The sequence below is a fragment of the Petaurus breviceps genome, unplaced genomic scaffold (genome assembly GCF_028583685.1).
Source record: "Petaurus breviceps papuanus isolate PSGF00001 unplaced genomic scaffold, PetGlider_PUasm1.0 37, whole genome shotgun sequence".
NCBI classification, from domain to species: domain Eukaryota; kingdom Metazoa; phylum Chordata; class Mammalia; order Diprotodontia; family Petauridae; genus Petaurus; species Petaurus breviceps.
Window position 1 is genome coordinate 42426537 of NW_027186296.1, and position 21363 is coordinate 42447899.

Genomic DNA, 21363 nt, shown 5'->3' on the forward strand with positions numbered 1-21363 from the left:
AAACCTTGTTACTATGTACAGGATCCTGTACATAGTAACAAGGTTTACAGGCTAGGGGGGCAGTATGTGAGAAATGTTTCAAGAGCAAAAGAGATAGTACTTGGCAACAGTTTGGATATGGCTGGTCAGCATGAGAGAGAGTGAAGAGGTGAGGAGGCCCCCTAGACTGTAAACCTTGGTGACTACGACATGGTGCCATACATAGTAAGAGTAAAGGTAGGAAGGGGGGCCGGTTGGGGGCGGGGAGAGGGGTAGTGGAGTAGTGGGACAGTGGGGCAGAGTTAAGTTTCAAGTTTCATCTGTTTGGAGATGTCTGATAGCGCAGTTGGACAAACAAGAAATAGGGCTAGTGCCTCCAGGCAAGTCAATTAACTTCTCAGAGCCCAAGCACCACTCTAAGACAAAATTACAGAAAGAGGGCAGACTTGCTCTGGCATAGACAGTTGCCTCATCTGGGACTTTCCTATAGCCAATGAAATCACAGGCCCAGTTCCCTAGCCCTATAAAAATAGAGCAACTTACATAATTATTTAGAGTTATTTGCAAATCACTTAATTCACAACAACCCTGTGAGGGGACTGGTTGGCCCTAAACAAAACTCTACAATGGGGATCTTTGGCCACTAATCTTATTTCCATCCAACTCCTTTCCTTCCTCCTGGAACAGATCCTTTTTCTCTATCTCCTCCTTCCTGGAATAGATCTCCTTTCTCTATCTCCTCCCTCCTGGATATCTGTGTCCTACTCACTCACAAATCCACTGTTTCAACTATAAAATGAGTAGGGCTAGAAGATGTAGGTTCAGATTCCAGCTCTGTTCTTACCAGCTGTTTCCTTGGGTCAAAATCACTTAAAATCTCAGGACTTCAGTTTTCCCATCTGTAAAATTAGATGACTGAGCTAGAAGAAAAGCTTATAAGAAAACTGATTATTGTCAAAGGATGAAGTCTCTTGCCTGAGGTCATATAGAAGGGGGATGACAAAGCCAGGAGTCAAACCTGTTTGACTCCAAGTCCAGTGATCTCTAAGTGGTACCTGTCACTCACCTAACATGTTAAATAATATTTAAGGTGCTACCTGATAAGGTTTAGGTATGGCCCTTTCTAGGATTTGGGTGGGGGAAAGGGAGTTAGGGACAAGGGGACAGAAAAGATTCCCTCTCCCAATACACCCACCCTCACAAGCTCCTGGGAAAACTAAGGAATTCACAAAAAGCCACCAAAATCATAAGCAACTCACAAGGAGAGTAAATAAAGGAAGACTCGGCAATTCAGTTCAACCACGGTAGGCGAAACTCTCAAGCATTACTTGAAAGGCACAGTGCCAGGCAGGAAGGCTACAAAGACAAAAGCAAAATCATTCCAGCCCTCAAGGAGTTCACGTTGCACAAGTGAGCTACAACAATAGAACTATATGCATATGTATATGTGCATATATACATGTATGTATAGATGTGCATATGTACATACATACATATACGTGTGTTGTGTGTATAATCTCAGAAAGGAGTGACGACAACTAGAGAGGCCTGAGAAGGCAACACTTATGAAAGGTTGGGGCCTCTCTCCTCACAATCTCAAGAATCTCCAGGCAGCTTCTGTATATGGTGTGGATCCAAAATTAGCATGCCTGGAATCTGTGTATAGTACTCTCAACTGTCAACTGATGGAGTCAGGATAGAGATAGAGAAACCCTTGCCTAGCCTTAACCTCCACCCTAAAAATTAGATACCCTAAGCTGGAATCTTAAGGAGAAGCTCTCTTACTTCTTACTCCAAGATGGCAGAGGACAGGGGCTAGCTAGCCTGCTATGGAAACTGTGGGGTGGGGCTAAAAGTCCTTGGAGGCTGACCTTCACCCTCTAAACATTAGCCCTGGAACCTTTTTCTTTCCGTTTTCCAGGATGATGCAGGATCAATCACCAAATATTTATTAAGCTCCTACTAGGTGCCAGACACTGTGCCAGATGCTAGAGACAGAAATACAATGAATGAAGCAATCCTTACTCACCAACCGCTCACATTCCAACAGGGATCCACACTCTTATGCAGAAAAAAATATTGAGAAAATAAATTAAAATAAATGATTGTTTTGAGTTTTTAATGACCTACCAGTAAATCCTGCCACCCTAGCTCTAGAAAATCAAAATTAGTAGGTTAAGAGAACTCAGTTTCTTATCTCTTGCACTACCTGCAAAGTGTCACTGCCTCCTTTGACAGTAACCTGTCTTAGGGAGGGCTAAAAATACTACTTGAGGGTAACAAATGTGAATTATGAATACCAGAGATGGTTTCAATGTTTCCAGGCACTGACTGCTCGACAGTGGTATCAAATTCAGCAGTAGCATGTGAAAGCCTACAGATCCAGTCTACTAAATACAAATCCCAAATTTCCATATACTAAACTCTACTATAGGGTGAGCACTTTGGCCAAAAGAAAATCTATCTTGCCCCCCACGGCTATAAATGTCGCTGTATTTCTAAGAGCTTATTAAATTTCTATCCTCTGTCTTGTTAAATTGCTGGAAAATGTGAACCTAGAAAAAGAACTAGGTAAATGATACCAGACTAAGCATGTTGCTTGCTATGCAGGATATGACCATCAGCTACAAATTTAGAGTTCAGAATCAACAAGAGAGTAAAGCTTATCAGATCCCTTCTTCCTAGAGATCTCTTACTAAGTTTTAGGGAGGATACATTCTAAGCTATTTGTTGTGGACAGCCTGTCCCAGGACCACCAAGTTAAAACTCTTCTGAGAATGGGAAGAAGTTTCATTCACTAACCCTGTCCACCTCTTCCCCACCACCCTGTCTCCTGCTGCTTCAAGATCTGACTTTGTAAAGGTTTTCCTCAAGGTCATCTAAGAGTCACTGAAGTGTCAGCTCCAAAGAAATCCAAACTTTTAAGCCCCATTTTTATTTTCTAGCTGCGGGCTATGGTGGGGGTGGCATAGGGTTGTCTTAGTGCCCTAATTTCTGCACCACTTAAACTTCTCTGCCTGGAGAATCAAATCCATCCATAACCTGGTCCCAAACATATTTCTTACTATACTAAATATATTACTATACAATATGTACATCCTTTATTCTAGTCAGTCCAGTTTCTGTCCCTGAAACATGACATGCTCATTTACAGCTCCTATCATGACTTTTGTTCAATATGCTTTTCCTCTCTTGGAGTGTTCCTACTTCTTTCTCTCTCCTTCCATACCTAGCTTAAGTATCATTTTTTTTTCCATGAAAGGTTTCACTAATTACTCCAATCTTCACTGATTCCTTCTTCTCTAAATGTCAATTGCATTTAAATAGTGTGTGTGTGAGAGAAAGAGAGACAGAGAGAGAGAGAGAACACATTTATTTAATAAATGTTTACTATGTAGTGCCAGGCTAAGGATTCAAGATACAGATGTAATCGAGTAAGACAGTCTCCACCATCATGTAGCTTACACTGTAAAAGGTAAAGACAATACACATAAAGGGGAGGTGGAAAGGTGGGGGGAGGGGGGGGCGGTGCCCCAGCAGAGCAAGGCGGCTGGTGAGGAGTATTAGAGCCAGGCTAACCAAGACTGACATGAGCATAGATGAATTCCCTCATGAAATGGTGATTTAAGTTAGGAACTCACCAATTGGGACACAGGGCTTCTGGGCAGAAGTGTCTCCAGAGCATGAAGAGGGCAAGAAAAGAAGCTGACAACTATGGAGAGGTCTCAAACCTTTGTTCACTGTTGCATCTGCTAGTCTTCCTTCCCTTCCCAACTAAGAAGTTTCTGAACTAAATAAAGCCCATATCTTATACTTTCTTTGTATCTCAAATTCTAGAATAGTGCTGAACCCATAACAGGCACTCAAAAGTACTTGTGGATAACCATGCACAGACCAGGTGATTTTACTACTTTAAAAAAAATTCAGAGTTATCCAAATCCATCCTTTCTCTTGCAGTCTTTCTTATGTGTGTCCCTTTCTTGCCATTTCCACTGCTAATGCCCTCATTTTAATCCTATTCTCTCTAGCCTAGACTAGACTACATTGTGGTCTCCCTGTTTCTCTTTTCCATCACTGCCAGATTAATCTTCCCAAGATATCATTCTGATTACATGTCTCCAACCTACAAACTTTTAATGGCTACTCAAAGCCTAGAGAAAAATACCCAAATTCCTTAACCTGGCACACAAGACTTTCTATTATGATCTAACCCCCTCACCCAATTTTACTTCCTACGTTCCAACCAAACTAGACTAGATGAAAACATGTGTTATGCTTACCAGTCTCTGTGCCCTTACTCATATTGTTCCCTTTCATTCCACAAGCATTTACCTATTTCTTACCAGACCCTAAAGATAGGGCACAAACTAAAGACTACCTCCCTTTTGGGGGCTTATAGCCTATTGGGAAAATTAATGTGTCTCAGGAAGTGTTTATTGTTTTCTTTAGGAAGAAAAAAAAGTGTTGTGCCTATTAAATTTTAAAAAGAGGTCAAAAAATCACATCCTTAGGGATTTATAGTTATAGAAGGATAGAGGAGGGCTGTAAACTTTTTCATACTGTTCCTATAAAACTCATGTTATCTTTTTATATTACAAATTCCCCATTTCCCTTAATCCACCCATGTTCTTTCCTTTCCTAAAAGATGGAGGGAGAACACCTTGCTTTAGCCAAATTATTTCAAAAGCAAAGATTTAGTCGTAAAGTGTTTTTTTTAAAGAACTTTAGGGGGGGGGGGGAAACAATGTGTTAACTTTTGAGTACTCCTTCCTTTGACCATCAAACTGATAGTGATAGTCTCAATCTGGTTCAGCCCAACCTGTATTAATCTCTTCCACAGAGAGAGCTGGGGCAGCTATGGGGAACAGTGATTAGAGCACTGGGCTTAGGGTCAGGAAAATACATCAAATCAGGCCTCAGATACTGACTAGCAGTGTGACCCTGGGCAAGTCACTTCACCCTGTTTGCCTCAGTTTTCTCATCTATAAAATGAGCTAGAGAAGGAAATGGCAAACCCTCTAATATCTTTGTCAAGAAAACACCAAATGGGGGTGGCCAGGTAGCAGAGTGAGTAAGAGCACCGGCCCCAGAGTCAGGATGACCTGAGATCAAATCCGGGCTCAGAAATTTAGCACTCACCCAGAAACACCTGGCCATGTAGCCTTAAGCAAGTTAACCCCAATTGCTTTAAAAAAAAAAAAAAAGAAAAGAAAACCCCAAACGGGGTCACAAAGAGTCAGGCACAAATGAACAATGACAAAAATAGAGTTAAATTAAGTCCTAGACTTTACTGAGAAGTCTACTCTGGGTTGGGCCTAAAATAGCCCTCCAAATTCTGGAGTAAAATGAACAATTGGTGTTTTTTAATGATGGTCCTGTGCTGATCAAGAATAATTTCACATCAGAGGTTAGCCCCCATTTGACTTCTTCACATAAGACCTCTACCCCAAAAAGCTGCACCAGAAGCCTAGGAGAGAGTTTTCATTTATACCACAAAATTTGTCTGATATCCTTCCCCAGGATGACCAAACATGCTTTACTTTTTTTCCCCAAATGTCACTAGAAAGTATCAAAAGCCCATTCCTCACTCTCACTCCTAGCTCTCCTCATTTCACTCTCACCCCCCCAGGCATAGCCAAAGGACTGGTAACCTTTCCAGAGACAAGTCTCAAGTTACAGGTCCACTCTACAAGCTCAGCCAATGAGATCTGTCCAACAACACTATCTTGTGAAGGCTGGAAAAATGTTCACTCGCTATAAAATATTAAAAGAATTTGTGACAAGTCAGTGCTACTCTCATATGTTCCAGAAGGCAGCCAGAGCAAACTCTCAAGGCCCCCTTCATTTGCATATAAGCCTGCATACAAGGAAAGGAAACATCCTGATTATATTCTGAATGACTCACTAAATAAACATACAGACCCTTCAGGGGAAGGAAGAGGCAAAAAAATGAGCCACAAATTTCTAGGATTTCAAAAAAATTAAAGTAAAGCTTTTTCTTTGCCATACATCAAAAGGATCACATTAATCCTACCTCCGGTGGTGGACTAGGCATAAAAACACTGGAATTATAATTTGGTATCTTGGATTCAACGGCAACTAGTGGTTAGACCACAGGTTTGGAGTCTGGAAGACTTGAATTCAAATTTGACCTCATATACTTACTAGCTATGTGACCCTGGGCAAGTCACTTAACCCTCTTTGCCTCAGTTTCCTAATCTATAAAATGGGCTGGAGAAGGAAATGGCAAACCACTCCAGTATCTTTGCCAAGAAAAACCCAAATGGGGTCAGGAAGAGTTGGGACACAATTAAAAAATGACTGAACAACCAAATTCCTGGGTTCAAATCCTAAATCTGTCATTTAACCATCTGTGTTGACCTGTCACCTCCCAGGGTTTCCATATCCTCATTTTTGCAAAATAAGGAGATTGGGCTAGATATCTATATAAGGTCCATCCCAGCTATAAATTCTATGATCCCTATGAATTTATCCTATTCGATGCGTGCAAGGGAATAACATCACAAAATATGTATCTGTGTCCTTCACAACACCCAGTTACAATCCAATCCAATCCAATCCAAGAAGCCCTAACTCACTTCCTACTAAATGTGGGAGTACTAAGTTTGCTTTTGCCTTTCGTTGTCTAGTACTTTTGTGCTTAGCATAGTGGCTGGCATATAATAAGCACATAATTAAATGTTTGTTGATTGATTTTTTTAAATTATAGACCTCCTCTCTGAGGACTCATCACAGAAGAAAGATGAGCCTAGAGGTTAAGGTACATATCAACATGGCACAGTCTCTGTCGAATCCTACCTTTGAGTATAGATAACAGCAGTGAACATCCTAGCTACATTTATCCCTAGGGTGATCACAGGATGATTAGATTTTTTTGGCCACAGTAGTTCCAAAAGAAGACCACAAGCATACAATTCAGCAAATACTTAACCAAAAATATATTCTAATACAAAATAGGCAGGTAGGTGGTACAATGGATGGAAAGCCTGGCCTGGAGTCAGAGGAATATGAGTTCAAACCTGATCTCAGACACTTCCAATGTGACCACATCACTTAACCCTATTTGCCTCAGTTTCCTCATCCGTAAAATGAGCTGGAGTAGGAAATGGCAAACCACTCCAGTATCTTTGCCAAGAAAACCCCAAATGGGGTCATAAAGAGTCAGGCAGAACTGAAACAACAGCCGCAAAATTATTATTATTCCAAGGCCTAAGTCCGTAGCTGCAGGTACAATATACGTTATATACAGAGGATTAGTTAAAACAGTGCCTTGGATTTACACTGGGAACAAGGAAATAACAGAAAATAGAATTATTCTGTCTCCTGTTAACTCTATTCTTCTAGCATTTGAGTTTTTTAAAACTGATTTGCAATTTTTTTTTTTTTTGCTTTTTGGAAGGGGGAAGGAAGGGCAACTGGGGTTAAGTGGCTCTCCCAGGGTCATAGGGCTAGTAAGTGTCTGCAGCAAAATTTTGAACTCAGGTCCTCATGACTCCAGGGCCAGTGCTCTGCTCACTGCACCACCTAACTGCCCCAGATTTGCAATTTTTAAAAAGTATCCTCAAAGCTCTTTAGATCCTTTTCCTGTTTGAATCACTATTTTTAATTAAAGAAAGATTACCTGGGCAAAACTTCAATAATACACTGCCTGATTTTCCTCTATCACATTCCTTTAGACTGGAGTAAGGTACTTCACTCCCACCCCACCCCTCCTTTGAACCTTACCCTAAAGTTTCTTGAAATTTACAGGAATTCCACATAAAGAATCACTAATCTGCATCCCAACATTTCAAGAAAAGTAGACTGAAGGAAGGGAAGGACAAGAGTTAACCCTACCCTAGAGCAGAATATATGTAGGAATGCCTCATAAAGAATCTGACCAATCCACAGGCCAGAATTTCAGGAAAACTAAATTAGCACAAAATTGAAAATGGGGGGCAAGAAGAAGGGCACAATTTAAACCCACACCTGGGCTCCATGGAATATGCAAGAATATCTTTTTAAGAACCTGACAAATCTACAACCCACCATTTCTGGGAAACCAGATCAAAGATACAAATGACAAATGAGAAATGGAAAGGGGAGGGAGGAGGAATGAAAAAAAGGGGCTGAAGAAGAAAAGTTCTATCTGAGCTAAGCAGTTCATCCCATTCTTGACCAAGCATGGGTCGAGGGTCTTCAACTGTAGGTTAATTTTAACTTCAGTTCTATAAATTTCTCAGTTCCTCAAAACTAGTAACTTTATGAAAAGACATAACTTTGTTTGACAATTAACTCAAAAAAACCTTCCAGGAAAAGAAATAGAGACTGAAAATAAAGCTAATCTGCTCTGGCATCAATTAGCACAGATGGGGGCTGGGAGAAGCTGAAGCCACATCAAAAGACTGAAAGAATGATTATCCCTGGTCAGCTTCTCCCTTTTCTAAAAGGAAGCATTCAGACCTCCTATCCAAGTCTATACAACTCAACAAAATTTATTAAGGCCTACTATGTACAAGGCACTGAAGGTTAGAAAGGTGGGATCAGCCAGAAAGGTAAATCCAAACTAAGAGTTAAGGACTAGATCTGTGGTTTCAATAGTACAGGCCTGGGGATCTTCACCTGAAGAAAGCTTTCCGGCTCCTTAATTTACAAATTTCAAGAGTTGCCTAGGGGCTCTGACAGTTTAAGTGACTAGGCCAGGATTTCAGAGTCAGTAGGAGTCAGAGAATCGAACCTAAGTCTTCCAGGTTTTAAAATAATAGAAAAAAAAGTCTTTATACTCCTCCCTTGGTCTCTCTCCACCTTTTCTCCTCCTCTCCTCTATTTCTCCTCCTCCTTCTTCTTCTCTCTCTCTCTCCCCCCCCCCCCCTCTCCTTCCTCTCTTCTTCCTCCTCTTCTCCTCCTCTCTCTCTGTCTCTCCATCATACAGCGCAAAACAAACATGGAGCACAGACTAATTTGTAACTTCGAAAAAAGAAGCTTGCCTTAGAGAAAGGTTTTTAATGTAAAAACCAAATTAACCTGGACATCTGGAATTTTAAATGCGCTTCCAGCACGAGGACTGAAGACCAGTGTGTTACTGTGGAAAGAACAAAAAAAACCTCTCTTCAAATCCCTGCTCTAATGTTTATACCCATATGATCCTGGTCAAGTCACTTCATTTAAATGAGGATTTTACACTAAATGGCCTCAGAGATCCTTTTCCACTCCGGAAATAGATCCTGCCCAAGAGTATAGCTATTTTTCCAAGCCAGGGCCTAGAAAGTATTCTCAAAATCAATTTTAAAAAACCCTAAATTCTGTACTCTCATAGGCAAATAGTGCAGAATTTAGGGGGTTTTTAAATTGAGTGACTGAAAAGAATGTGACTGAATGAGGTTTTATGCAACAGAATTCCTCCAAGAGAGAATGTAGAGAGAGAGGACACACTAGAAAGCTTCTGAATTCCTCATCAGGGATGAGGTTATCTCAACAATCACTCTTCATTTAAAAATAAAAATAAAAATCAGCTTCTCACCAGTTTCCTTAAATGATCTTTTCTATTTTTTGGTGTGGCCAGCATTCTGAGTGGCTTTAACAGCTGCTTTAAGACACACTAGTGACTAAGAGACCAATAACACAGGTTGGGAGAGAAGTCACATAGGCTAAAGAGATATAATGAGATGAGGACCTCCTTTCTATTTGTGAAAGAGTTATAGATTGAATTTCACTTGCTAAATGTTCCCTAGAACAGTCTGAGACACCATGCTCTGATCCACCCTTAGGAGGCATCACTCTGGAGAAAATGGTTGCAAATACATTATGACATAATGTCCACCAGACTACATCCAGACATGGGTTTCCATATCAGGCACCACAACGTGTCCAAGTTAAGCCCATCCAAGAGAATAAGCTGCTCATTCACACTGGCAGAGGAGTCTATGAATTTTCTTCTGACGAACAGTATTAGAGAAGAGTTACCAGTAGCTTTATGGGAAATTCGAAGGCATTGGTTCTATGCTTACCTAGTAAAACTTTAAATGTGAAGGAATGGCTAATCATGAAAATGGAGACCACAACTGGAAAATTATTTTTCAGACCAAATAAGTAGGAGGTAGATACATAAGCAGGTACAATCCAAAGAACCAACCCAGAAGAAGCAACATGTGACCCTGCTTACTGGGGTTTTTCCCTCTAAAAATGTTTATTGCTTTTTTTTCCTTTACTTTCAATTCCAAAGATAATCTTTCCGGCATTCCCCACCCAGTAAATCATCTTTTGTAACAAAAAGCAAGAGAAGAAAAACAACAGTTCATCAAAACTAACAGACACATCGATCAACAAGGTCTGAAACCAGGCATTATTTTCCAACCCTCAACATCCCCTGTAATGGGAATGTAAATTTAAAGATCTTCCCTGCCCCTAGGCTAAAGTGCACCTGGAGCCTGGGCTTTGTTTTTCAGTAGATACTTCTGGATTGGGCAGTGAGTCAGGTTGTTACATTCTCTGAGCCAGGAGAAGGCTATATAAGCCCTGATGTGTAGCTTTATTTTGGGGCTCACTTTGAGAAATGTTCTGTGATTTGATCAGATGAGACTCTGGGAAGCCATTGTTGAGAGCCCCCTCAACTCCCACCCACCCCCCTCCCCGGGCTTTGAAAAACCCAGATGTTGATTTGGTATGGATGTAATGGTTGGACAGTTTGGAAATCTGTCTACTTGATCTGTTTCTCTGTCTTGATAATTCTTTCTTTATACTCTGAAGTTCAGGGTGCTGACCTTTTCCCCCTGAACTAGGTAAAAGATACATAATTGACTGATTAAAGTAAGCTTGGGTACAACCCCCCTCCATATTTTGTGCCCCTGATTTTAACAAAATGCAGTTAGACAAAAGTATTTTCTACTGTTTACTAATTTTGAAAATCATCAGCTTTGAAAGTTGTTCTTCCTAACGGCTAGTAACCGTGAAAGTCCTTTGTCACAGGAATCAAACAAATAACAAATATAGGAGTGTTTCTTTGATAAAAAGTACTACTGTCAAGTGCAGCTAGTAGATAGACTTCCAGCCTGGAGTCTGGAAGACTTATCCTCATGAGTTCAAATATGGCCTCAGACGCTCACTAGCTGTGAAACCCTGGGCAAGTGACTCAACCCCAATGGCCTCTGTTTCCTCATCTACAAAATGAGTTGGAGAAGGAAACAGCAAATCACTACAGTATCTTTGCCAAGAAAACCCCAAGTAGAATCACAGTCAGACATTACTGAAAACAACTGAACAATAAAAACTATTGTAAAGCAGCACTGTGGAGAATATAAAGAATAATTATTTTATTAAAAAGACCCAAATCTCAAGGATTATCACCTAGTATGTTATATGTGGTCCAGTGGAAAGAATAGGGAATTTTCGGTCAGAGGTCTTGAGTTCAAATCTTGGCTCTTCTACTAACTGGGATATGTTTGTGTTTGCATGCTTGGATACACACATAGGTGTGTCAACTGATTACCTTTCTCTGGGTCTCAATTTCAGCATCAGTAAAATGTATAAGGGGGTTGGAACACATAAGCTCTAAAATCATGGTCCTGAGATTTTTAAACCATGGGGAAATATATCAGTACCCATTGAAAGACAGCTGAATACAGGGCAGAAAAAAAAAGGCAGAGCATACTTCACAGAAGAAGTGGAATTAGATTCAGAGGCTTTGATGACTAGAATTCAGTGACTATGAGTGGGGAAACAAGGTGAGCAAAAAAAAAAGCCAGAAGGCTGAGACAATAAGAAAACCAGTACAGTTAGAGAAGAAGGTTTCTCTTGGGGAAAGGTTCAGAAAATAGATTAGAACTAGGTTGTAGAAGATCCTGAATGGCAAATTAAAAACTTTATTTTGGAGGCAGGTTTCTGAACAGGGAGAAAGACTATGAGTGTTAGAAACTCATTTTGCTGAGCTGTGGGTTTTCAAAACATGAGTAATTTTTTTTTCCTACTCAGCCATGAGCATATTTTTAATGCAAGAACTCTAGAAAAGAAGTGAAATTATTTTACAACGGGATAAAGAAGAAACAGCAAGAAGGAAGCACAAGGGAGGGAGGAAATGGTATTTTTTTTTAAAGGAACTGTCCACTCTATATTGTGAATGGACAGGACAGAAACAATTTGCCTGGTTCTGTCTCAATCTGCAATCTTCTCATCACTCTCTATGACACTGAATATTCTTTTGGGGAGGGGGAGGAGAAATGGGACAAAGAAGAGAATTTGGCACTGAAAAGAAGGTGATTCTCAGTACTGTAGTGGTCCAGGCACAGTAAGTGGCCTCTGGGGATTTCTAAACTTCCACTGGAATCCTGCCAGTACACCTAAATCCTGACCTATCATATGTCTATTTCAGTCTCTGCCTCTTTGAGAAGAGCAATCAGAAAGGAAGTAATGCCAAGTTCTAATAGCCAGTTTCCAATAAGGTTAAAGTCAGATCCATATGCTTCCTTCCCACTTACACCTACATGAGGGGGTGAGGAAGAGGGTCCTTTGGCTGTCTGGTGAAGCCTAGGGACCATTTCTCAGAAAAGTGTTTTTACATGCATAAAACAGAATATATTGGATTATTTTTAAAAAATTAAAAACCAACCTAATTATATTAAAACAGTTACCAAAATATTTTTTTTAACTTGTGGCATAGTAATATATAGTGACAAATTTAAGAACTTCAGTAATCTAGAAGTAGTGATGAGTAAATGTTGTATTTTGAGATGTCTATAATATTGTAATGTGATATGAAAACATTGTGAAGACAAAGTCACAAATACTGCTAATATACTAATGTAGTTTCTTGCTAACATTCAAAATGGAAAGAAATGCTAAATTTCAGTGAGTTTATTAGTGAAAATAAAGGTGTCATTTTTTTACAATTCAAGTAAACGAGTGAAGTATATCCACAGATCCTAGATCACCCCAGTCCTCAGAGCCCCTGAACTAGACCCAGAGATGTGAAGAACCTTTAACCTACTTCGTTTCATAACTAACCACCTGTACCATCCTCAGCTAAAATGCAAACCCTTTCTGATGTTAAGCTGTCGCTTTACTTCAGGACTATAAAATGAAGGTTCTATGTCAACTGATTTTTCCTTTTGCATAATGCCAAGGAGTTTAATACTCAGAATTCCCAATTTCATATTAAAGTTACAATCACCTTTGCTACTCAAAGCCAATTCTTCTACAACTGCAAACCTGGGACTACTAAAGAACTCAAAGGAAATTAGTCAGTTACCTTGCAAAATTATGGGAACAGTGCTCCCCATCCTTTCAGAGGAAAAAAAGCAGGTCCCTAGCTGCAAGAGAAGAAAGCAGAAGAATTCCTTCCAACTGCTGGGGAAAGGGAAAGGTGCCTTTAAAGTAGGTCAGTACCTGGCTCTGGATTGACTCAATGAGCATTCTCTTGGCGAACAGTTCTGGGAGGCCAGATTTACATCCGGAGTATGGTGACAAGTCCAAATGTGCCTCATTGAATTACTTTTACTAATCACAGAAGATTACTTGTAACATTTTATATAGTTTTCAAATGGCTATGCTGCCCTTTAAAAAAAAACCCTTCTACTCAGCAGTTTTTCCTATGATTAAAAACTGACTGTATGATTGAAACATAAATGTCTTTCTCCCTACGGACTGCAAATGTTCTGGTTCTTAATCAGAAGTAATCAACCTGTCATAAGACTGAAAAGAAATACTTCATATAGCCTTTAAAAAAATAAACACATCACCACAATAGATTTCCTCTAGCACTCCTAACTAATCTAGGTCTCATTTTTCCCTTCAGTTTATTTTCTGATAGGATTATATAATTCCATAACTATATTTACAAATTAGCTGCTTAACCCAATAGTTACTACTACTTAATTCTATAAAGAGTGGGGATGTATATGTGTGTGATAGTACATGAAATTAGGGACAAGTGCAAAGTGAACAAGCATTGTAAGTCTTTGTGTCTCAGCTACCTTTGTTACCGATGTGTTCATATAAAATCTAGCATCAGTGAAAACTGTGAAATAGTCAGGCATGCCTCAAAACACAGTACTCAAGTTAGTACTAACTAAAGGTAAATTCCCATCTAGATACCTGTACCTGGCAAGAATTCAGATCTATTTTTGTCATACAAGGCCTGTCATAATGGCATGTCAGGCAATGCAAAGCTAGAAATCAGCTTGTTGCTACTGGAGACCACATAGGCAAAAAATAGAAAAGCCCACTAGTAAAGAGTAGCAGCAGGGAAATCCCCACTGGTGACATCCAAGGACACTCAGAACTTTGTCAGGAATGTGGGCTGGCATAGATAGAAGGATTATCCCCTCTCTGAAGGAGAACCCAGTTTGAGAGATCTTAAGAAAATCATTAATAATTTGCTTTCTTCTATTAATTTGTCTATACCAGAGTTCAGTCCTGACCCCAGCTCCCATTTCCTCAAAACTTCCCTCCCTCACCTCATCCACAACCATTCAGATCAAAAGTATCTTTCAGTGATCATTTCACATCTACCTCCTCCATGAAACCTCTTTCCAGCTCAGTCTGAAGTGACCTCTCCCTCTTATGAATTATTATAACATTCACTGGCTATACAATTGCTTAAGCAATTAGTCATATAATTACTTCCTTTTAACACTTGTCCTATTAATTGACTTGAATTATTCCTTACTTGCCTAAAATTTATTTTAACTCCATTATTTTATCTGGTTTGGTTAGAAAATAGGGCTTCTTGTTTAACGAGGTTTCTTTCCCCCATTGGAGTTAACAAGAGCCATGGGGGCAGCTAGGTGGCACAGTGAAGTCTAGACCATCAGCCCTGAAGTCAGGAGGAGTTAAAATCTGACCTCAGACACTTGACACTTAACTAGCTATGTCCTTGGGCAAGTCACTTAATCCCAATTGCCTTGTCTTCCCCGCCTCCAAAAGAAAAAAAAAGCCACATTCAAGTCCCTCCACAGAATTCTCTCTTACAATGAAATCATGGGTCTGGTCCCCCTAAAAAAAGTTACCCACACTATTTCATGTTTATCTTTGTATCTTCAGTGTTTTTCGCTGTACCTGGTATTCAGTAGACACTTAATAAATGCTCAATGAATGAACTGAACTCAATATGTAATTTAAAATTTTTTGAGGACTTAAAATATTTCAACTACCTCCCCTACCAAGGTTGTTATGAAGAATTGCTCTAGTAATATGAGAAAAACATTAATATTAATAACATCTTTCATATTTCTATAGTGCTTTATGGTTTATAATAATTAGCATAGCTGGAGATAATTTTTGCACTTGATACTAAAATTATATTAAACATGCAAAAATTCTTTGATGATTTCAGGAAATGCTTCCACATATGGGGGGGGCTATAAATTCATTATTTTGACTAGTAATGCTATCAAAAAGTCACAGTGCCTATTAAAAGAGATTTGTTGCTCCTAGCAGCTGGGTAGTAAAGAATGCAAATCTGCATTATAAGTTTTCACAACATGTTTGTCTTTCCCTTTTCAGAGCTTCATTTCTAAACCAAAATGCCAGCCCTAGCCTCATGCACGTCCACGTGTATCAATGCAGTCCCAGCCTTGGTCCCAAATTGTTACAGGTAAAATTCCACGATCATGAATTCTATGGGACATCCAGATGCTTTTTTGGCTGCAGTGGAATTTTGTTTAAAATAAATACATTGCCATAAGTTATGTTCCCGATCTATATAGGACCCTCTCAGACATGAAACATGGCTAGTGCCCAGTCTTTATAGAATGAAGTGAAGAAATAGCTTAAGAGAGGCAAGACACCACAGCTGCCTTCACCTACTTTAAAAAGCTGCTCTGTTTGACACAAGAGAACAGAACTAGATGCAATGGGAGGACGGAAATTGTGAAGCATCTTTAGGTCTGACATGAAAAGAAAGCTCCTAACAATTAGAGCAATTCAAAGTGAGATGGGTGGTCCAAGAAGGCAGTATGCTCTCCCTTACTGAAGAAGGTCTTCTGGCAGAGACTAGATAACCAAGTGGATTTGTTGTCATGGAATTCTTTTTCTAATATGGGTTGGACTATACAACCCCTGAGGTCAGTTCAAACCCAGGAATTTTGTGATTTTTGATCATTATATTCTACTCCCCTTCCCTCCAGCACCTAGTATAGGACACTGAAAAAAAGTAGGTGCTTAATAGATGTTGGCTGAAGTGAAAAGTGGTGGTAGAAATCTAATAATCACACAAACAACCTAGGTATTTACATACTACTTTAAGGTTTAAAAAGCACTTAGTGTCTCATTTGATACCACAACCATCCTATGAAGAAGGTACTACCTATATTATTATCCTTTTTACTTCTAATGAGAAAATGGAAATCCGAAGTAGTTAAATGACTCTCCTTAGTCACACAGTTATAGTAAGCACCAGGGGACCAAGATTCACACCTGAATTTCTACTGACTCCAAGTCCACTGATTTTAAAACACCAACATGCTTGTCTTCTCTAGCGCAGGGGAACAAAGGAAATGCCATAAATACTCAACTCTAATTTCTTTCCTTCTTCCACATTTGAAAAGGACTACTGGGAAAGTCAGAAAGCAGAAATTATAGTTAGACCAGCATCTTACAACATGTGCCACAATAAATTCCCAAGGCATACTAGAATTAAATATAAAAGGTCATATGAATTTTTTTTTAATTAGAGAAAAATGGAAGGAGGTACCTTTCACAATCACAGTTGGGGGATAATCAAACAGGAAAGAAGTAAGTACAAAAGGCACAAAGACAAAAACATAAAACAAAAAATTGATTTTGTTTTGTGCAAAAGTTTTTCAATCTTCTAACTTTCATTATAGAAGATTGAAAAACTTTTGCACAAACAAAATCAATACCAATAGAAGAAAAGTTATCACTGATAAAAATCTGATATCTAAAATATAAGAGGCAGAGTACAAGAGACCAGCACAGAACAGTGTATACAGAACTGGCTTTCAGGCAATGAAGATCTGGATTCAGATCCCACCTCAGATATAAGTTGGCTGTTTTGATCCCACTTAACTCCCTAGGAGCCCCTCTCCACTAGGACATTAAGTTATGGAGACAATACACCTCTGCTCTGATTGGAAGAGGGCATTTCCTCGTTTGAGTATTTTCTTTAAATAACAGATACGGTCTTTTATCCCTATAGATATATAGTGAACTCACACAAATACAAAAGAGTGAACGATTTTTCAACAGGTAATTACTGAATTAGCCAGTTTGCAGGGGCAAGAGGAAAGAAGATAAAGAAACAGATATACTACTGATGTTAGCTAAAACCTTGAAGAAAGATGAAATTGAGTAAGCAGCTAATTTTAAAAACAAATTATTAAAGTCTACTATAAGATATATTTTAAAATTTTTCCTTTCCTACTTAAAATTTAGAAATAGGTATTTTTAAATGTTATTTTTCTCACTTTCAAAAGCAAAACTAACTTTCTCCATTATAAAGGTAGTTATACCTAATTTATTAATTTTTAAGCTATTGCTGCTAAATTATTTAAGTCATGTTGCATTTTCAAAACTGAAAGCATATATCCAACGGGTAGAAGAATGGTAAACAAAGCTTAGAAATCTTCCTCCCTTCCAGTCCAGTGCCTGCAGTTTCCCAAAGATTAGAGAAAAGAGAATGAAACTGTTACACAAATTACATAGTTACCAGATAGAAACATTATTTCTATGGGCCCCCCATGGGATAGCATAAAGAACTTTTTATATAAAATCTTTATATGTAAAGGATTTATTATTTTATTATTTATTTAATTTAAATTTTTTATTTAAAATTTATTATTTAATTCATTTTATAAATAAGGAAAATGAGGCCCAGAGAAAATAAGTGACCTTCCCAAGGTCACACTGTGTTATGGTAATAAGAATTTGAAGATCTTCCCAGCTTCTTAATAAGCCTAAGGGAATTTGAAGACCTTCCCTACTTTGAAGATATACCCTACCTCCTAACAGATTGAATAATCACATGGAGCCTGTGGTGGGAGAAGTTTGCTGAAGGGTGGAGCAGAGCCCACAGGAAGCTGAGAGTCAAAGCAACTAGACTGGAGGAAGGAGAGGATGCATCCAAGGGAGACAGGTTTGTGAGTAATGTTGGCTTGTGGGAAGGTTAAATGACACTATGGCTCTCTGTGCTGTTATAGCTTATTGACTTCTCTGCTACTATGATGGAATCGGCTTACCGGTTTTGGGATTAGGTTTTCTGGTGTCAGAATAAATGTTTTGCTTCTTTCTTATAGATGGAGAGTCTGTTATATTTTGCAATCAAGTACTATGCTGGCATACTTACAGTGGCCATTAGTGCTATTAATATTGATTGCGTTGGCACTACACACCATTAGCTAGTATCAGGCCCAGAAATAATAAAAGGCAGTATGTGATGAGTACTTTATAAAAGGTACAGAGTGCCATAAGAATTTTTCTTTTTCTGCTATATCAAGAATTGGAGGATCTCAGCCTAGAAGGGGCCTTATAGACTCCATTTTTAGGTCACTGTGGTCCATAATGCTACCAAGAATAGTAGGAGAAAGGAAGGGTTAAGGGGTAAAAGCTAAGGAGAAAGATAAATTGCCGTAGAATCTAAATCTAGCCATAGAGAGGAAATTAATGGTGAGTGCTTTTCTCATCATTATCAGGTCACAAAGGATATACAAATGTCTCTCACAGCTTGTATCTCTAGGGAATGTTCCACAGTTCAATTTCCATTACTGGTCAGGATTATTTAATAATGCTGCATTTTGTGATGACAGATTTGGGGCAATTGATAAAGGTCAGTCAAATTAGCAAACTGATCAATTAAATGATTAAAAAGAAAGCTCTGTTTTTTCAGGGATCACCAAAGGGGTCAAACTGCTAGCTAAGCAACAAAGGGGTAAAAGGATGAGTTGGGCCAAACCAAAAAGAAAGCATGGCCAAAAGCTGTTACTGTTTGTTCTTTGTTCTTGAAAAGGACGAATGGCATCAGTAAGATGATGTCTTGAGCTGCAAGTAGATTGGATTTAAGTGAGGCAGAGCTGTGCAGAATCATCAGCCTCACTTTCTCCTCCCGAGTCATCTGAGTCCAGCGGCAAGACATAGGTCAGGATGATAGGCAATGGCCCCAGACAGCCTGCTACGGAAGACCTTCAGGTGGTTCTCTTTGTGCTGGTGCCTCAAACAAACTAGGCATTTAATAAAGGTTGACTGATAGATTGGTGACCTACCAACCGGCTGTGTTGCACCAATTCTTACTATATTCATAGCGGTCAGTGGGGGAGAGTGAAAGCAGTCAAGACAAGTTTCAGAGAAGGGGAGGAATTCCTGCTGGACCTTGACTGATGAAGTGGATTTTGATTGACAAAAGGCCCAGGGAGGATATTCCAGTTTTAGGGTGGGGTGGCTAAGACACAGAGATGAGAATGGAATTTGTCTTTGGAAGAACAATGTCTTTGGAAAGGAAGGAAAAAAGCATGAACAGGGCAGAGTACTACTTTTGGCTGGATCTGATGTCGGTAATTAATAATAATCTGAAGTAAGTAATTAATTAATCCAGCTCTGTAATATGTAAAATGGAGAGAGGGAGGGAGAGAGGGGAGGTTGACTTCTCAGGCCTCTTCCAGCTCTAAACTGATGATAACAGATGATGATGACAATAACATAATATCTCACATTTCTGTAGCACTTTAAGTCCTATAGAAGTTTTGTTTTATGGGTTTATTTGATGTTTGGGGGATTTTTTGCCAAGTAATTTACATAGGGTCATAGACTGAAAATTGGGAAAGACCTCAGATTGTCTACTTCAACCCCCCTTATATTACAGATGAGAAAACTGAGACTCTGAGAAATCAAGTAATTTGTACAACATCACAAGAGTAAAAAGTGATACATGTTGGATCTTATTATTCTCAATTCCATAGCTCCTTGCATTCACCATCTCATTTGACCTTCACAGGGGCCCTATAAGGCTGGAGCTATAGTTGTTCCCATTTTACAGGTAAGGAAACTAGGGATGAGAAGCTAAATGAGTTGGCCAGAGTCACATAGCTAGTAATTCAATTCAACAAGTGTTTACGTTAGTCTATGCTGTACTGCTCTATTCCTGACCCAATAAACTGACTTTGATTTTTATATTATTTTTCTAGGCTTAGGAGGGGGAAAGGGAAAGAAATAAGCATTTATGAACCCCCTCTATTATGTACCAGGTACAACTTTACAAATATTACCTCTTCTGATCTAATCTATACTTACAGTAAACAAAATATAATACATAAAGCGCTTTTCAAATTTTACAGCACTATGTAAACATTGCCTATTATAATAATAATAATTTCATTATTATTTAGGTCTTGATTTCAGTGTTTTTGATTACAAACTTATCCCAACCTACAAACTGGCAAAAATGACAAAAAATAGCAACAAAGTTGCAGAGGTCGTGAAAATATAGGCACACTAATACATTATTGGTGGAGCTGTGAAATGGTACAACCATTCTGGAAAACAATATGGAATTATACAAATAAGGTGACTAAAATGTCCATACACTTTGAAACAGAAATTCCATTACTGCGCCATTGATAAGAAAAAGTCCCCATATACTCCAAAAACTTGTAACAACATTTTTTATGACAGCAAAGAACTAGAAACAAAAGCAGCTACCCATCGGTACATGAATGTAATGGAACATTACTGTGCTCTAAGAAATGACATGTGTGAATATGACATGGAAAGATCTATCTATATGCACAGATGCAGAGTGAAGTAATTAGAGCCAAGAAAACAATATACAGTAACTACTACAGTGCAAATAGAAAGACATACCAAAATATCAAAATATAACAAAATTGTGAAGATCAAGTGGGATTCAAATGAAAAGATATTACAGGACACCCCAAATCTACCCCCCCCCTTTGTGGAAGTGGGAGGTCCATAGGCATCATACATTGCACATGTTTTCAGACTTTTTCAATATATTGATCAGTTGAGCTGTTTTTTTTTTTCCTCTAAAAAATACTATTTGTCATATGGGATGTCTCTTGAGGAGAGGGAGGGGCAAGAAATAGAACTATCAATAAAAACTTATTTTTAGGGCGGCTTAGGTGGTGCAGCACCAGCCCTGGAGTCAGGAGGACCTGAGTTCAAATCCAGCCTCAGACACGTAACACTTACTAGCCATGTGACCTTGGGCAAGTCATTTAACCCCAATTCCCCCCTCCAAAAAGCAAAAAATTAAATTAAAATAAAAACTTATTTTTAAAAATTAACTAACCCCAGTCCTATTTAATTCCACTTCAACTGCTTGGAAAAACTCAGATACCATCCCCAAGGACAGAGCACTATGCCTGGAGTCAGGAATACCTGAGTTCAAATCCAGCATCAAACATTTACTTGCTGTGTAACTCT

General features: G+C 38.9%; 1 protein-coding gene and 1 long non-coding RNA gene across 2 annotated transcripts in view; one reads left to right on the forward strand and one right to left on the reverse strand.

Moving 5' to 3' along the window:
- The window catches only part of TLN2 (talin 2), a 569404-nt gene that overhangs the window by 490348 nt on the left and 57693 nt on the right, over positions 1-21363 (reverse strand). The gene's annotated exons all lie outside the window — the stretch shown is intronic.
- The window catches only part of LOC138169168 (uncharacterized), a 70015-nt gene continuing 48760 nt past the window's right edge, over positions 109-21363 (forward strand). Inside the window, exons 1-2 of the long non-coding RNA XR_011170280.1 lie at positions 109-216; positions 17941-18064. This is a non-coding gene — a long non-coding RNA (uncharacterized lncRNA). The remainder of the gene's footprint in view (positions 217-17940; positions 18065-21363) is intronic.